The sequence below is a fragment of the Lactuca virosa genome, chromosome 3, assembly GCF_052849685.1.
Source record: "Lactuca virosa cultivar CGN04683 chromosome 3, Lactuca_virosa_CGN04683_v6, whole genome shotgun sequence".
Taxonomy (NCBI): Eukaryota; Viridiplantae; Streptophyta; class Magnoliopsida; order Asterales; family Asteraceae; genus Lactuca; species Lactuca virosa.
Genome location: NC_136428.1, coordinates 109,508,300 through 109,526,641, shown reverse-complemented (window position 1 = coordinate 109,526,641; position 18,342 = coordinate 109,508,300). Strand labels below are relative to the sequence as shown.

Genomic DNA, 18,342 nt, shown 5'->3' with positions numbered 1-18,342 from the left:
GGACCCTCCGGTCCGGTCTGCTTGAGGACCCTCTGGCCTCGTAAGTCGTTGGACCCTCCGGTCCGGTCTAAATATCACATAGCATACCTAAATCACAAAGCACATAATCTCAAGTAAACACATAATACATAAGACCCTCCGTTCTGCACATAAATACCACTCTAGGTAATGTATAGTGAGAAGACTCACCTCGTAAGATGCCTAGTAAACTCTCGTGCTCGATATCCTCGATCTAGCCTCCACCTAGCACAATGATAATAATTCTAATCAATACTCTCTTTACATCCTCATCTCTAGAGAATGGGTAGAAGACCATTCTACCCCCTCCTTGACCCTTCTTAATCAGTTTGACCAAACCCTAAGGTCAACTGAAGTCAACTCCAGTCAACGGTCCAATTTTGACCAGACTCGCCGAGTGCACCCTTGTGACTCGTCGAGTCCACTTATTTCCTCAGAAGTCTCGAGAAAGTCCAGCTCAGCTCATCTAGTTGACCCCTAACTCGTCGAGCTATCGCATGATTCAGCTCTTCGGGACAAACCCTAACCAACTCGTCGAGTCGGCTCATTGACTTGGCGAGTTCATTCAGACCAAATGTTCATTCAGACGATTTCAATTAGATCTATCACTCCAAACACTAGATCTATCATCTCAAGGCTCAATAATCACGTAAAGCTTCGATCTTTACGTTCATACATGAGGTTATTGCTCCAAAATTCTAATACATGCCTTTCATGAATTATTAAGCCCAAAAACCTTCATATGGATGAATAAAGATGGGACATCTAAACTCTAAGGACCTCACAAGGTCCATATCTGAGGTCTAGACTTCTGGATAACACATGCTACTCAAAAACCCAACCAAAATGACAAAAGCCCTAAATTTTCATAGATATGAGATCCAACTAAATAGATGAGAAAGGTGTGTGCTTTTTACCTTCCAGAGAAGCTCTTTGAGAAGAAATGCTAGATCCCACAGCCTCATCCCACTCCTTGCTTGAAGCTCACTCCTCTTCTTCCAAAAAGGTCCATCAAAACAATTGATATAAGCTCAAGGACTCTCTCTTAGCTTCCACGGCCGCCTAGGGTTTCACACAGGAGAGTTGATCAGAAGATGAGTCGCAAATGAGGCTATAAGTGCCTTTAAATAGGTCACATGCCCGAAAGTTTAAGGTTTCCTTCACCAGCGCTGACTCGGCGAGTCGAAACATAGACTCATCGAGTCAGCTCATTAATCCTCGTCACCCAACGCGACTCTACTCGACGAGTTGAGGCATTAACTCGTCGAGTCGCCCATGAAACTCATTATTACAATAGAAATGTTATACCCCGGAATCAGGATGTTACACATTTTGAGTATGGATCCTCTGCTTTTAGTAGTACGGGCGCAATACTACCTTCCACGTCTATCCATACTTTCCTCAAGGATCGTTCCAGATTTTCTAGGTAGCTGCTCAACTTCCCCTATCGGCCAATCTCATTCCACATGCTCGCTTTCCAGCGAATACTCACCGCTAAACAGCGCACTCATCGGACTGAAAATACTCCATAGGCTCTCCTAGGATTCCCTTCACTCCTCTCTCCGCCATAAGCTGCGAAAGGAACCCTGATTAATACCTTCTAACTACTCCCCGAATACAATTACATGCTACATGCACTAGATAATTCTTTGACTGCAAGATCCCGCCCTACAACGAGTAGACTCACCCAATAGCCGCGCAATAGAGTTAAATCTAGCCTTCTAAAATTATCTACTCCATGAAACATGTAACCCAAAGTATTCGGTTAATAGTTAATCGGTGTTAATGGAAGTCTCTAAGGCACAAAGAAAGCATCATTCAGGCATCAAGCAACCTCCACCAGCACATCAAACAACTCTAGCATACAACCCCAATTTCTCTCTCCACGACACAAAAGGTATCATCGAATTCAGTCAATCCTACTTCTCACCTCCTGGAGATCTCTAATCATAAGCATGCAACACTAGTAACTCACATAACATGCATAAAGGCATCTCTCCTAAGCATGCACACTAGCATGCAATTCTATTAACTCATAATAACAACTCATCACAACACATAATCAAGTAAGGGTATTTTGGAAAATCACCGCTCGGGCTCTGGCTGATTTTACACATCGCTTCGGATCTGCTTTTAAATCTCTTTAACTTCCTTGGAAAATCGTGTGATGAAAAAACATTTCCTTTGAAAAATTTATCAACTCCTCAGTTTGAGTCCAGACATACCCGAGGGTGTGCTCGGATCCCTCACACCAAGGCTCTGATACCAACTTGTAACACCTCAAATTTCGAGACAAATTTTCATTTTAATTCACCAAACAATACTCATAATCCCAAATTATCACAGAAGTTATAAGTCAATTTCAAAACAATATCAGAGTATCCCAAAATCCACAAATCTTCATGAGTCGGCGTATGTGTACAATCATGCCTTCGCCTCCCCGGAATATACAGAAGTACCTGAAACACATTTAAATCAACACTGTAAGCATGAAGCTTACTGAGTTCCCCAAAATACCACATACACAAATAGTAAGCCTCTTATGGCAATATCTCGATAAGGACCCTCTGGTCAAGTGTCTCAGTGAAGACCCTTCGGCCCCACGTCTCGATATAGACCCTCCAGTCATAGCTCAACATATATATAGAATAATATAACAGCATAAGTCACAAAGACAGAATGCATAATAACAAATAAAGCAGATAAGACCCTCCGGTCAGTAAAACAAATAAGACCCTCCGGTCAATAATGTAAAAAAGATCCTCCGGTCAACAACATACATAAGACCCTCCGGTCAATAACACAAATAAGACCCTCCGGTCACGCATGCATTACCACACAGGTAATTATAGTGAGAAGACTCACCTCAACTGCTACACAAGAAATCCTACACTGCTGCTGCGCACTGGCTCCTGAACTGGCCAAAACAACCCAACAACATAATCAAAAACTACGCAAGGCTACACCCCAACACTGCGCCCCAAAGAACGCCCCACCCAAACAGGCTCACAATGACCCAAACCCAATGGGACCACCAAGGCCCAACCAAGAGATCCACAAAAGGCCTACTAATGGCCCATTTTCCAAATTGGGCCCAACCCCAATATGGGCCTTATCCTAAGCCCAAGGCTTCTCTTAGCCCAACAATAATCTCACACAGCCCAGAGGGCCCAAACATAAAGTACAAACAAAACGGCTCAAGGATACGAAGCCCAAAACGCAACAAGCCCACAACGAGACTACGTGGGGCATACCTCCCCAGGTACGCTCAGCGTACACTCGACTCCTGATCGGGGAAACTAGACCAGTACGCGGGGCGTACTGGGACTTACGTGGGGCTCACGACTCAGGTCCAAAAACTCTATTTTCGACTTAACCACTTCAGCCCAAAGCATCCAATCATTAGGGAAGCTTCATTACAAGCTCCTAACTGATAAAGTTGGCGACTTTATCAGTTTTCATGTCTTAATCGGATCCAACTTCAAAAAATAACCATTAAGACTCTCTTAAATCATCCTAACACATGCATGAAGAGGTCTAGACAACATAGTTCTCATTTTTTATGAATCAAGGCAACCCAATACACTTAAAAGGACAGGAGATTTACTCTGGAGTTCACCAAACTCACAAAGCTCCAATCTTGGGACATAAAACCCTAAAAATGGACCCAAAACCAAAACTATCACAACAATGAGAAAGTTTCGAACTTGATACCTTCGGAAGATGCACCAACAAGCGTAGAACTCAGATCCAAAAGCTAGAAGCACAAGATATCCTCTTTCAAGGCTCCTTCTTCACCAAGAGCTACACCAAGAACATTCAAATGAGCCTCCATACTCACGCAATCTAGGGGAAACGAAATTAGGGTTTGAGAGGGCTTGGAGACTGGAAATGGTGGTTGAAAATCAGGCCATCATGTTCCTTAAATAGGGTCACCTCAAAATATTAGGGTTTCTTTATGGACCTAGAACGCCCAGCGCACCCTCTGGTATGCTCAGTGTACTAGGTGGCCTCCGCGATCATGAAATGCGCATGAGTACGTTGCGTGTACATAAGTGTACGCCTCGCGTACCCAATTTCCACCCATTTCTCAGTAAGGACTAAACACTACTAGAAAAACAGCCTTTTACGACGTGCAATGTGCATCGTAAAACGCTCAGACGACGCGCAAATGTGTGTCAAGGAAGGCCCTGTCATAACGAGAGACGACACGCTTTTGTGCGTCGTCTATTTACGACGCGCATTTATGACACGCATCTACGACCCGCAATGTGTATCAAGGAAGGCCATGTCATAAAAAATGATGACATGCATTTGCATGTCGTAACCTTACGACGCGCTTGTTTATGACACGCAATGCGTATCAAGGAAGCCCCTGTCATAAAGGAAGATGACACGCATTTGCGTGTCATAAACTTCAACAACCATTTACGATATACATTTACGACGCATCTTTATGATACTCATTTACGCATAATACAAAAATATGGAAACAAATATATACCAAAACAATCAATTTCATCCAATAACATCATTTCAAAAAATTGTAATACATTGGTATTAAGGGGATCTGATTGTACATTGTTATTAAGAGGTTTTCCCTAACTATATAACCTAATACTACATTGCTATTAAGGAACACCTTCTTGTTTCTATTTCTTATTGTTACGCTTCTGTTTCCACATGATACATGTTTTCATCATCAACACATTAGTATTCAGAAAGGCTTCAAGCATCATCAGTCAATGTCATAAAATATTAAAATTTAATACACATGTAGTAAAATACCATTTGCCAAGAATCAAGGGTTCTCCATTTGTTAAATCCAAGGTTCACATGTACTACCCAAACTTTGTAAATCAGAACCAGATCCGGCTTCCCCATTTGTTAAAATAAGCAGATGACCAGGTAAAGTCTGATAAGGCTCTTTTCAGCGTTCAGTGTTTCTCCAATTACCAAAAGTAACATCATACATCGTTTTCTCTTTTCCTTTGGCCTTCTTAAAAGAATAAATTTTAGAAAATGTAGCTTTGTACATCATCTTCATACTGGAATCCAGTTCTTTACGTGTTTCCTCAAGAAAAGGATACACAAAAGAACGAAAGTAGTGTTCTTCAGATTGGAAAGTAAGTGGTATTTTCTCCACCTGCAAATGATGCATCAAGTGATCACAAGAAAGATTCATGTGATGGAGATATGATCTAAAAAGATAAAGCCAAACAGCTTATTTAAACACCATATAGTTATGACTTATGAGGAAATCACAAAAAGTTTATGTATATGTTATGTGATCTCTGCAACTTTTGGATGTATATGTGAAATCAAAACAAACTTCATAATTATAACTAAACAGTCCAATGTTTCAGTTCAATTTTGTGATAAGATGCCCGATTGAAATAATAGACTAATGGTTTCCTAAAGAAAGGGCCAAGTAGCACAAAGTATCCATATGTTAAGCAAAATAGAAATGAAAAAGAAAAAAGAAATAATGTGTAGATAATTAGAAACTTAACTAAAAGCATTTTAAGTCTGGGGAGGGATAATATTGGGTCCATATGTAGGAAAAGTATTTGAAGTACATCACCTGAAATCGATCGACGACCACAACTCGAGCTTGGTCGCGATTATGGATTTAAAATTACATCATTCACTTTATTAAAGTAAACATCCATATGTTATTCTATTTTACTTTCTGATGAACATCTTTCAAACGAAACTTGTCTTTCTGTTGACCCAATAGGAACTATGTTATCATCACAATTTAATTTAAGAATATAATATACCATGACATGTGAATACAGTAGACATTACTTGCAAGATATAGCATGGTAGTTACATTTATATGTGTATTACAACAAATAATATACAGCAAAAGATGTGCATACCTTCTTAATATATCTTATTGCAAAGAGTCCAATGCAGACTTCCCCATTAAGGCATTAACCATCCATTGGTCAGATAAAACACAAATTAAGTAGTAAGTTGACAAATTAAACAACATTCAAACATATATTTTCCAGTGAGAATGTAAATTTATGATTTAATATTCAAATAAACTGAATTCAAGTAAACTAACCTTTTCAGGGTGACAATTTGGTTGAAAGTTGTGATTTATAAAATGACCCAAGTTTCATTTAGCACAAGCATCTATAACCTGAAAATAAAAACAATAAAAAAGAAACCATGTGAATAGAACTTTATGTTGGACTAGATGTCTAAGCCCATAACTATATTTGGTATGTACTTGACCCAATTTAGCATGGTCCATTTGGGTTGCATGGCATCATAACAATTGGATAGACAAATGAGAAAAAGGACACTTATGATTTGTTAATATATTATAAGCTCTAATATGTTAATATGAAATCATATTATTTAATTAGTATTGATCAAGAATTAATTTGGAATTAATTTTGTGATCAAAAGAGACTAATTAAATATATGAGGATTGATTTGGTAAATCATCCATTCTTATATAGTGGGCTTATGATCCATGATTCACTGGATTGGGCTAAAACCCATAGGGTTCTCCATGGATGCTCCATGGAGGTTAAAACCCATGGATCATGGAGGAAATGAAAATTCATGCACATTAGGGTTTACATGGTGTAACCCTACATGTGGCACACTATATAAAGAGCCCCATGGCAAGCAAAATCGGACTAAGACATAAGAGTGAGGGCTAGCCGATTTTTGTGCACAAGTGTTCTTCTCTCAAGTTATTCCAAGAATTGTGGTGTTGTGTGAAACATTTGAGGCATCACATTTGGGGTGCTAGGCTCACAAGGTCTTAAGGAATCCAAGCTACAGGAAAGGTATGTCATTCTACTAGTTTTTTTTTATATTACATATACCCCATAATATGCTAGTTAGGATGAAACCTTGGAAAAATCAAAGTTTGCATGTATAATAGAGAAAACATAGATACAAGGTTTCTAGGGTTGCATGTACACCATAGGAGTGTTAAAATGCTCAAAACCCATCATTTAATGATAGGAATCACAACTACCAGTAGTTCTATTTTCAGTTTTTTATTGAGGAACAGAAAAGCATGAGTGTAGACCTTTATGACTGGGCATGGAGCAGTTCTTGGCATAGTGCTGATGCTACATATAAATGATCATAAATGTCAGGATGTAGACAAATGTTACACATCAGCAAAACTGATTGGAGAGATTTGATGTAAAAAGATTAAATTTATGCACCCAAAACCTGATGTTGATAACCAAAAGCAATGGAGTCAGCAAACCAAACAGATGACTCATTTTGCAAATCTCTCCCAAAATATGCACTTGCTCTTTCAGCATATGGGAATCTATCTCTCTCCCTGATGGATAATCAGTTAGCATCTTTTCCCCTTTCTGGCCATACTTTTGGGTAGTTGCAGGGTAGTCCCCAGATGTGAATTTTGGTGAGTATTGCATGGTTGAACCATAGCCACTTCGCCCTTCTAACATAGAAGGTCCAGCTCCTTTGTTACTTGTAGCTGGAACCTGAAAAGATGACATTAAAATTCAATGAAGCATAATCTAATTCAACATTCTTAACTAACAATTTGATTCTTGAACTAAATAAATAATCATGTAAAAGAATTGAAGGTTAATGTAGTAAAAGGATAGGAATATGGTAAAGTCGTCATACACGATAGAAATTCATCACACCACCCACCCTATCAATCATAACAATTAACTTCCAAATTAATTAAAATATATAATTTTTTTAATGCATACAGTGATATTCAGAGTCTTCCTCGGCTTTCTCCTTATGCATTAGGTGTAGCAGCAACATGATAATATCAGAGAATAAGCCATATGACATTTTACCCTTGTTATGTTATGTAAATACTAAATAAAATGTTAAAAAAAACCTTACTCATTTGTATGTTTGTTGCCACAGATGCAATCTTTTGAAAATGTCCCACAGGTAAAGCTTTTGAAATATAAACAGCCATTTCATGTAATGCACCCTTATCAAATTCTATGTCTACTTTTTGTTTTGGTTTTATGTCTATTTAGGGTGTGCTTTGGAGTAATAAATAAATTTATTCTGACAGAAAAGACATTTTTTCAAGTCAAGGCAACCCAATACAACAAACTTAAGAATAAGAGTAAAGTAGCACTACATACCTGGCTTGTTTTGCACATGAAGCTTGAAAGAACTAATACTTCCTCAAAAGCAATTGATTTGTCTATATTCCCATCAAATATTCCCTCAAGCCTCTATCCAACCAAAAGAACAACTTAATTATCCACCACCTTCTTGATACTAAAAGAAAACTTTATAAAACAATGGCCATTGATCATACCTAGAGTTGAATAACAAGAATGTTAGGTGCTTGCACAATAGACATCTGTTTTCTTGCTGCTACCAACTTTTTACAGCTACAAAAGCACAAGTTCTTATCTCAGACCATCTATATTAATGAAGATGACCAAACAACAAAAGCAAAAACTGGTATGCTTACTTATCACACTTGTATTTGTTATTTCCATCCAGAATCTCTGGTTGAAAAAACTTCTGAAAAGCTTCCTTGAGAGAGCTACTATTCAAGACATCAACACTAATATATATTATCTCATCAACCTTATTGGACTCATTTCCACATGCAAGACACTTGACCTGGCTCTGCAAAGCTCCTCCAAAAATCTCCTTAACTACTGTGCTGCCATTAAAGCCATCACCTCCTCCATTGCTGACATACTTCCGTCTTTGCTGCTGCAACTTCTTCAAACGAAGACATGTGGTATGACAAGCATCAATGACGTACCGAAGGAATTCATTTGCATCCTCTTGCCTCCCTAAACGAAAATGCTCAGCAAAGACTTTCAATCCACCAATGATCTTACCAGGTGTATCTAGGGTTGAGTCGATGCTAAGAGATCGAACAATTCTCTTCTCCAGTAGACAAAACGGACAATCACTCTTCTTGTCCTGATGCGCCAGGAACTTGCCTATCGAATTAGGGAAATTTATGTTAACGAAGTGGAACAATTTACCGAACGCAATGAAAAATTAGGTTAAAATTCATGAAAATTTAGATACGCTAACGTGCGTGTGTGCGTATGTGAGTAAGTAGAAGAAGAGCACATACAGTTTTCGGAGTGTTGAATTCGGAGACAGAAATTGGCGAGGGGAGGAGTATAGGTTAAGCACTGGAGAACGGCGTTGAGGTAGCAGGTATTACCGAGATTCTTGAACCCTAATGGAGGATCGTTCTTTCGTTTCTTCAACAACAAACTCGTTTGCCAAGTCATTTGCAGTTGGAAACCAGCCATTAACAGCGAGGACCTCTCGCTCCTGATTCACTCGCCACATTGAAAATATCGATCTTCTACACACCAAATATCAATTCAAAAAAATCGCATATCGAAGTCAAAAATATGATTTCAGGAACTTCACAACTAAAAATCGAATATCAGGAACCCACACAATGCTTTTAGGGTTTCTTTTGATCGAAGAGGATTTCACAACATACGAAGAAGAAGGAGGAGAGTATCAGACGGGGTTTTCAAGTTTTTGGTATTTGATTCCCCCCTTGGAAATGAAAAAATTAAAGAACGCGCGTTGATGAAAAATTATTATAAAACGACAGTTCTACACGACGTACTTTTTTATAGTAGGTGCCCTCCGTGTTTTTAATTTTTTGTTGGACACTAATTTTAGGGCACACATAAATGTGTGTCCTCTATGCTTCATATTTTGGAAAACTGACATCAATTTTTAGGGCACGCACAAATGTGTGTCCTCTATCAGCGCGTGTCATTGATTGCGCGTCGTAAAAGGCTGTTTTTCTAGTAGTGAAACTTGCCAAAACTCTAAACTATCATAACTTCTTCGTTATAAGTTCGTTTCCAACGAACCTTATATCCACAGAAAGGTGGCGAGAATCCCTACGCTTCTAGCAACACATCACGGCCTTAAATCTCCACGAATAAAATCCAAAATTCATAAAAGACCGAGCCAACGCCTTTATCGATACTCTTGGACTCTAAAGCACAGATCGAACCCTTTTATCACACAACCTACCTTATCCATATCCAAAAAGGGCCTAAACCTTTCTCCTTCAAATCCTCAAAACCTTCTCATGCCTGGGTTACGGCCCACGAGCCTTAAATCACAAACGATCTGCAACAGGATGTTACAAATATCATGTTGAAATGTTTCAAAATAGAAGATTCGATATATATATATATATATATATATATATATATATATATATATATATATATATATATATATATATATATATATATATATATATATATATATATATATAGAAATATTATAGCAAGGATTTAAACAAATATAAAATCCTTATGTAGGACATAATGAGTCGAACCCCATATGCCTTGGATATAGGATTGATCACATATGTTATAATATTTACTTATTCTAATTTTTTTCAAATGCCTTGAACATTGTGAGAAAAGGGTTAGAATTTTGTGTGATTAAAGTTGTTAAGTAACTGTCAAGAACATTCTATGGTTTTACCGAAGACTGGTTGCTTGTGGACAATTAGAAGTGTGATATTATTTGGGAAGGAGTATACTGACACATTATGGATTGAAATAATTCTTGGTTATAATTGATGGTCATTTGGGAATATGGAAATGTTTCCATAATTGGAGATTGTAACATCCCAAAAATTGGAGTAAATTTTTCATTTTTCAGAACCAATCCAAAGACCATAATTGTTTACAAAACATTGTTTCAAAATTAATAAGCATAATCAAAGTATCCCAAAATTGTATATCATAAAACCAGAAGGATGTGCACGATCACGCCTTTGCTTTCCCCCGATCATCTAAAGTGCCTGAAACAATAAAGTGAAATTGTAAGCAAAATCTTAGTGGGTTCCCCTAAGTACCACACACACATAACCATACAGATAACAACATGCATACATGAGCCTTCAGCCTGACTGGACCGCCTCTCAGGGCATGCAGCCTATCTGGACCGCTCCTAGCGCCTTCGGTATGACTAGACCGCCTCACTGGGCCTATAGTCTATCTGGACCGATCTCCGGCCCTTCGGACCGACTGGACCGCCTCATTAGGCCTTCCGTTTATCCGGACCGCCTCGGGTGTCTTGGCCTTCATCACAAAGTTGGACCGCCTCAACCCAACAAACCATAACATGTCGAGATATATAATAACAATTAGTAACCAGCAACACAGATAATCATATAGATCTACCAGTCTAACACATACTCGGTGAACTCAGGTAATCATACAGATCTACCAGTCTAGGATATAACCAGCATAACATCATCCAATATACCAGGATACATAATCCAGTGGGTCGGCATTAGTGCCTTCGACCCATAATTACAGTGAGGAAAACTCACCTCATATACTAACGAAATAGTTGAACAACACGCTGCTCTGAATACGAACTCTACCGATCACCTTAACAATAACTAGTAACCGGAACTCAGTCCACAGCTCAAAATACCCCTAGGTAAAACTTAGTCAAAATCCTAGTCAAAGTTAAAAGTCAAAGGGGTCAACCGAGTCAACACAGCTGAGTACGCCCAGCGTACTCAGCATGTACGCGTGGCGTAATACGCATTTGACTAGATTTTGGGGAATTCACCACGTACGCGCAGTGTACCATCAGGTACATCTAGAATACACGTCTGTCAACTTTCCTTTCTAATAAGTGCTTAATCCATTTAGACACTTCGTCCAAAACACAGATCTAGTCCTCAAGTAATGTTCTTAATCATAAAGTTTCCAACTTTATGATCTTGTGTGGCTATTAAGTGTCCAATACCAAAACTCTAACTTAACACAAACTCTAAACCACTAAATAGCATGCATGGAGGGATAAGGACAATTAAGATTCCATTTTATCACTCTAGACACCCTAAAACGTCCAGAAGGACAACTCATTTGGTCTAGAGTAGCTCATACTCAAAAGGACCAAGGATATGGGGCAAATAAGCACAAAACTCCACCTCTAACAAGATCTAAAGGAATAACCAACATGTTCAGAGCTTTATACCTTCAAATGAAGCTTGAAGGCAAGATACTTCTAGATCCAAAGTGCTTTACTCTTATAAGATGGTTTCTTCTCCTTCTCCTTCCGTCAAGGTCACCACAAAGCACACTTTGAAGTTAAGAATGCAGCCACAAGGGATTAGGATTTACTTAGGATGAAAATGGAGATGGAGGCTGATGAATGAAGGGGGTCTTGGGAGTTAAGGGTGTTTAAATATGATCCAAACTCTAAAAATTAGGGTTTGACCCCTGACCACGTAAGCCCAGCATACCAGATAAACCCACACTTTTCATTAAAAGGATAAAAGGGACCAATTTTGCAAACAATTTTCATACCAGGGTTAAAGATGTAAATTACCTAAATTAAGATGTTACAATTCTCCACCAAATGAATCAGACTTTGTCCTCGAAGTCCACTTCCGCAAATAACTCAGGGTAATATTCTCGCATCTCTGCCTCGGGTTCCCAAGTCCATTTGGAACCCTTCCGATGTTGTCACTGGACCTTGACCAATGATACCTCCTTGTTGTGAAATGCCTTCATCTTCCTATCCAGAATCGCCAATGGACTCTCAACATAATCCCAGCGATCATCAACTTGAATATCATCCAGAGGAACAAATTTAGAGTCATCAGCCACACACTTCTGAAGCTGAGAAACATGGAAGGTGTTGTGAAACTGACTGAGCTCCTCAGGCAAATCCAGCTGGTAAGCTACCCTAGCAATCACTCGAAACGAACCAATATATTAGGGCCCCAACTTGCCCCTCTTCCTAAAGCGTATTACACCCTTCCAGGGTGATACCTTCAGTAAAACCATGTCGCCGACCTGGAACTCCAACTCAGATCGACGCCTGGTGGCATAACTCTTCTGTCGACTCTGTGTTGTCTGCAATCTCTGTCTGATCTGCTGTATAAGCTCTGTCCTCTGAAGAACCACCTTATTTTTCCCCATGAACCTGTGACCGACTTCTCCCCAACATACAGGGGTACGATATTTCCTCCCATAGGCAACCTCAAACGGCGGCGCACCGATACTGGGGTGATAGTTGTTGTTGTATGAAAACTTGGCTAGGGGAAGGTAGGAGTCCCAACTCCCACCAAAATCGATCACATAGGCTTACAACATATCCCCATACGTCTAAATGGTCCTCTCACTCTGTCCATCATTATGTGGATGATAAGCCGTGCTAAACTGCAACCTCATACCTAGTTCCTCGGGGAACCTCTACCGAAACCACAAAGTGAACCGAAAATCCCAATATGATATAATAGAAACCGGAACACCATGTCAGGCGACGATCTCGTGCACATACACATCGACCAATTTCTCAGCCGAGGAAATCTCTCAAATAGCTAAGAAGTGGGCACTCTTGGTCACACGGTCCACTATCACCCAAATCGCATCAAATCTCTTAGTCATCCGAGGTAGCTTGGTGATGAAATCCATGGTGATCTACTCCCATTTCCATATAGGAACCTCCAAAGGATGAAGCTTGTCATTCGGCCTCTGGTGCTCGGCCTTGACCGTCCGATAGGTCAAGAACTTCTCAACATACCAAGCTATCTCCCTCTTCATGCACGACCACCAGTAACTAAGTCGCAAATCTTGATACATCTTGGTGGCTCCAGGGTGTATCGAAAATTTGGACTTTTATGCCTCCTCCGACATAGTCTACCTGATCCCACCGAAATCTGGTACCCAAACCCGACTACTCCGGGTCAACAATCCAAGACTATCAGTAGAAAACCTGTCAATCTCACCCATGAGTCTCTCCTACTTCCAGTTCTCCTCCTTGACTCCTTTGGCCCGAGCCTCCCTAATCAAATCCAGAAGCGGAGAGTCAATCGAAATCCTCATACATAGTCTTCCAACATAAGAACTAGACGAATTGTGGCTCAAAGCATTAGCGACCACATTCGCTTCCCCCAGGTGGTAAAGAATCTTACAGTCATGCATAATTCTTGACCACGTCAATCCACTTATGATGTCTCATGTTCATATTCGACTGATCCATGAGATATCTCAAACTCTTGTGATCCGTGTAGGTGGTACACCGAAACCCATACAGATAATACCGCCAAATCTTGAGAGCAAACACCACTTCTCCCAACTCCAAATCATGTGTCGAATACCGGACCTCATGCGGCTTCAGCTACCTAGAATCATACGCATTAACCCTCCCTCGCTGCATAATAAATGCCCCCATACCAGTGATGGAAGCATCATAATAAACAACAATATCCTCAACACCCTCAGGAATGGTCAACATTAGGGCCTCACATAAATTACGCCTCAGTGTCTCGAATGCAACATGCTGCTCAGCCCCCCAACGGAAATCCACTCCCTTCCTTTTCAGATGAGTGAGGGGTACAACAACCTTGGATAAATCCTAAATGAATCTATGATAATACCCGGCTAAACCCAGAAAACTCCTAATCTCCGATTGAGACTTCAAAACCTCCCACTGCATCACGACCTCAATCTTGGTCGGGTCGACCAGAATTCTATTCTAGTTAACGAGGTGTCCTAAGAACTGGACCTTCCGTAACCAAAACTTACACTTCAATAACTTAGCATACAACAGTTTCTGCCTCAAAACTCCCAGAATAAACCAGGATATCATAAATAAAAACAATGACTGATCGATCAAGCATCAGCCTGCACACTCGATTCATCAAATCCATAAATGTTGTAGGCGCATTGGTGAGCTCAAACGGCATCAACACAAACTCGTAATGACCATAACGATTCTGAAACGCACTCTTCTCCACGCCCTCCTCTCTAACCCTCATATGATGATACCCTGACCTCAAATCAATCTTGGAGAACCAAGATGCACCCTGCAACTGATCTAAGAGGTCATCAATCCGTGGAAGTGGATAACGGTTCTTTACCATTAACTTGTTCAACTCCCGGTAATCAATGCACATCCGGTGTGACCCGTCCTTCTTCTTAACAAACAAGATCGGTTCTCCCTATGGCGAAATGCTCAATTTAATAAATTGCTTGCCCAAAAGCTCCTGAAGCTAAGAAGACAACTCATGCATCTCTGGTTGTGCCAATTGGTATGACACCTTAGCAATCGGAGTCGCACAGGGTACCAAATCAATCTTGAACTCAATCTGCCTCTCAGGAGGCACACCGGGTAACTCCTCTAGGAAAAAATCTACAAACTCTCTAACTACAGGCACATTCGTAACCAAAACCTCCTTCCCAAATTGAGTGTCAACCACATACGCGAGGTAACCGAAACACCCATGTTAAAGATATTGTCGAGCCCTGGCTACAGAATAAAAGGCTTATCCAACCCTGGTACCCTCTCCATAAATAACCAGTTCTCCCCCACTTGGGGTTCAAACTACCACCCACTGACCCTCGCAATCAATCACCGCACCAAACCTACTCAACCACTCCATCCTTACTATTACACATACATCCCCAATGGGGATAGGAATCAGATCAATCAGGTAAGACACCCTGAAAATCTCCATAACACAACCCCGATAGCCAATCGATGCCGAAACCCCGTGTTTTTTGGCGATAGAAACCTGCAACGAACGCTCCAACTCTCCAAGAGTCATCTCAAAACTCCTACTAAAAGACTGAGACAAAAATACCAACTCGCACTCGAGTCAAAAAGCACAAGAGCATGCTTGGAGATCACTAAGAAGGTACCTAGCAGAATCATAAACATAATCATACCATACAATAACTAGAAAAATAATAAATGAAAACATACCAGTACCAACGTCTGGTGCCACCCTGGCCTCCTCCGCTGTGAGCTGAAAAGCAAGACCCCGATCCTTTGGGGGCTCCGCCCTACCGTGGCATCCATCTGTAATCCAAAGGGTAGAAGTAGTGGGTTCCTGCACGGGCCTAGAGGTAAGAAATGGACGCTGGGCCTTTACATGGCCCACCTACTCGCAATGGTAACAAATCCTGATACTTGACACTGGGGCCTACTGGAGACAATCCCTCGCATAATGCCCCTCCTTTCCACATTTATGGCATCCAGAAGAAGAGCGGAAAACAACATCATGAACCTTGTCACGCTTGCCACAAGTGCGGACCCTTTGGCCTCCTAATCGTAAATCAACGGGCTTAAACCGCTTCGCTGTTGGCAAGGTTGCAAAAATCGCTCGGCGGTGGACTGGGGTCAAGGGATTAATCAGTTAGGCGGAGATTAATTGGGGGATTAATCGGAGACCATTAATTATTAAAATTTTAATAAATATAATATTAATCCTAAGAATATATCATTAAATATAACATCAATAAATATAAATTTATATCAATTAAAAAAATTATTAAAAAATTAATAAATATAACATTATAACATGAAACTATTATTACAAAAAAACCATTTGATCCTTAATACATCAAATCTAAATAACCTTAAAAACGGTGGGCTTTATGACTTGGAAAACTAATGAATCATGATCAACAAGTTTATGATCTTTATCAAATGCTTTCCATCCTCCACTAAGTCCTGTTTTTCTAGGGAGGTAGTTTGTTGGTTACTCATCACCATCTTCATCAACAAGTGTCATTATTTCATCACAGGAAGACCCTAATTACAAATCATAATAACATGTTACATGGGAATTTGAAGACCTAAACATATTTCATGTTCTTAAAATTCTTTATTGAACATAGGACCTCATGAATATAGCTATAATGGGTATAATAATCTCTTTTGAACTTACCAGCCAAAACCACCTGAAACATGGGATATAAGCATTGGTTTTAAGAAGCTAGGAAAATCATGCTGCAATTTGGAATGTATTTCTTCTATTCTTTCTGAAGCATACTCTCTATCTTCATCAGAGACATAGATTCTTTTTGATAAATCCCTTACTTTAACGCCATAACTGATGAATACATAACTCAAATAGTCAAGAACATGAATCAAGATTACAAAGTTATTTATATTTATAAAAACTAGACATGCAAAAAAGTTCACCTCCTGTGCATTCCTAAAGATTCAACAAGGATCTGCCATAGCATTTCAAGAAATATCACTTAATAATTGGTATATAACACAACAGATTAAACAAATTAGAGCTGGAAACTTGAACTGGAAACAGATTAGATTAAAAAAATGCTTAAACATATTCTATAAACTGGTAGACGAGGAACAGAAGACGAAGACTAACCTGAAATAATTTCTAGAAAATGTTTAAACAGATTCTAAAAAAATGCTTAAACAGATTCTAGAAAATGCTTAAACAGATTGTAAAAAATGCTTAAGCCCGTTTTCTTCCCCAAATAATTTCTAGAAATTGCAATTCATACAACAAGTGGAAGAATGAGAAGTGTAGACTAGAGACTAACCTGAAGGAGAAGTCGGAGGATGAACAGAAGATGCCAGACGAGGAACGGAAGGTGTCGGAGCCTCACAAAGAAGCTTCAGCAGAAGACAAAGAACTTCAGATGATACCGGTCTACTTCAGACGAAGTTCTAATGAGGAAGATGGCGGCGGCGTGAACGGAGAAGAAGATGACGACGCCGTGAATGGAGAAGAACATGGAGGCGCTCGTTCGTTCCTTCCTTGAGTCCGACAGAGAGAATTTCAATATGAGAAAAAAATTGAATACGATGGAATGGGGTAATCGGAAGAAACCCTACCATCAATCTTTACATTTTGACAATTTAGCCCCTGAAAGTTTTTAAGTTTTGTTGACTTGCGTTGACCAATTAGAGCGCCTAGACCCGCCTAGCTCCAATAATCTCCGGCTTTGACCGATTTTGACCACGTCTGATTAGAGAGGCCGATTTTGACCACGTCTGATTAATCGGCCGCCTAGGCCGATATTTGCAACACTGGCTATTGGATGTGACTTAGCGGAAGCCTGCCGTTGCTCCCTCGTCTGGATCTCCATCTCAATCTCCCGCCTCTTTGCGGCATCCTGAAGCTCGGTGAAGGTACCATAACGTTGGGTGTACACGACCTGTCGGATATCTGTTTTGAGCATGCTCAAGTATCGACTCATTTGGGCCTGCTCTGAAGCAGCAAACTCAGGGCAGATGAGAGCCATCTTTGTGAACATATTGGTGATCTTTGTCACCGTCTCAGTCGTCTGTCTCAGATATAGGTACTCCTTAGCCAATTTCTCCCTCTCCACCAGGGGAACATATCTCGTATGAAACATATTTAAGAACTGCTCCCAAGTAACAGCAACCCTCTGCTCAGGAGTATACGATCCGGTCACTAATCTCCACCAATCCTTTGCCCCTAATCGGAGAAGGTTCAAGGCACACTTGACCTTCTAGTCATCCGTGCAAGAACATGTGAAGAAATAACCCTCCACATCATAG

The 18,342-nt window shown here is 40.0% G+C and overlaps 1 pseudogene; it reads right to left on the bottom strand.

Annotated features, from left to right (window-relative positions):
- Positions 1–4,948: 4,948 nt before the first annotated feature.
- LOC145163920 (ubiquitin carboxyl-terminal hydrolase 25-like) lies at positions 4,949–9,293 on the bottom strand (annotated as a pseudogene).
- Positions 9,294–18,342: the final 9,049 nt, after the last annotated feature.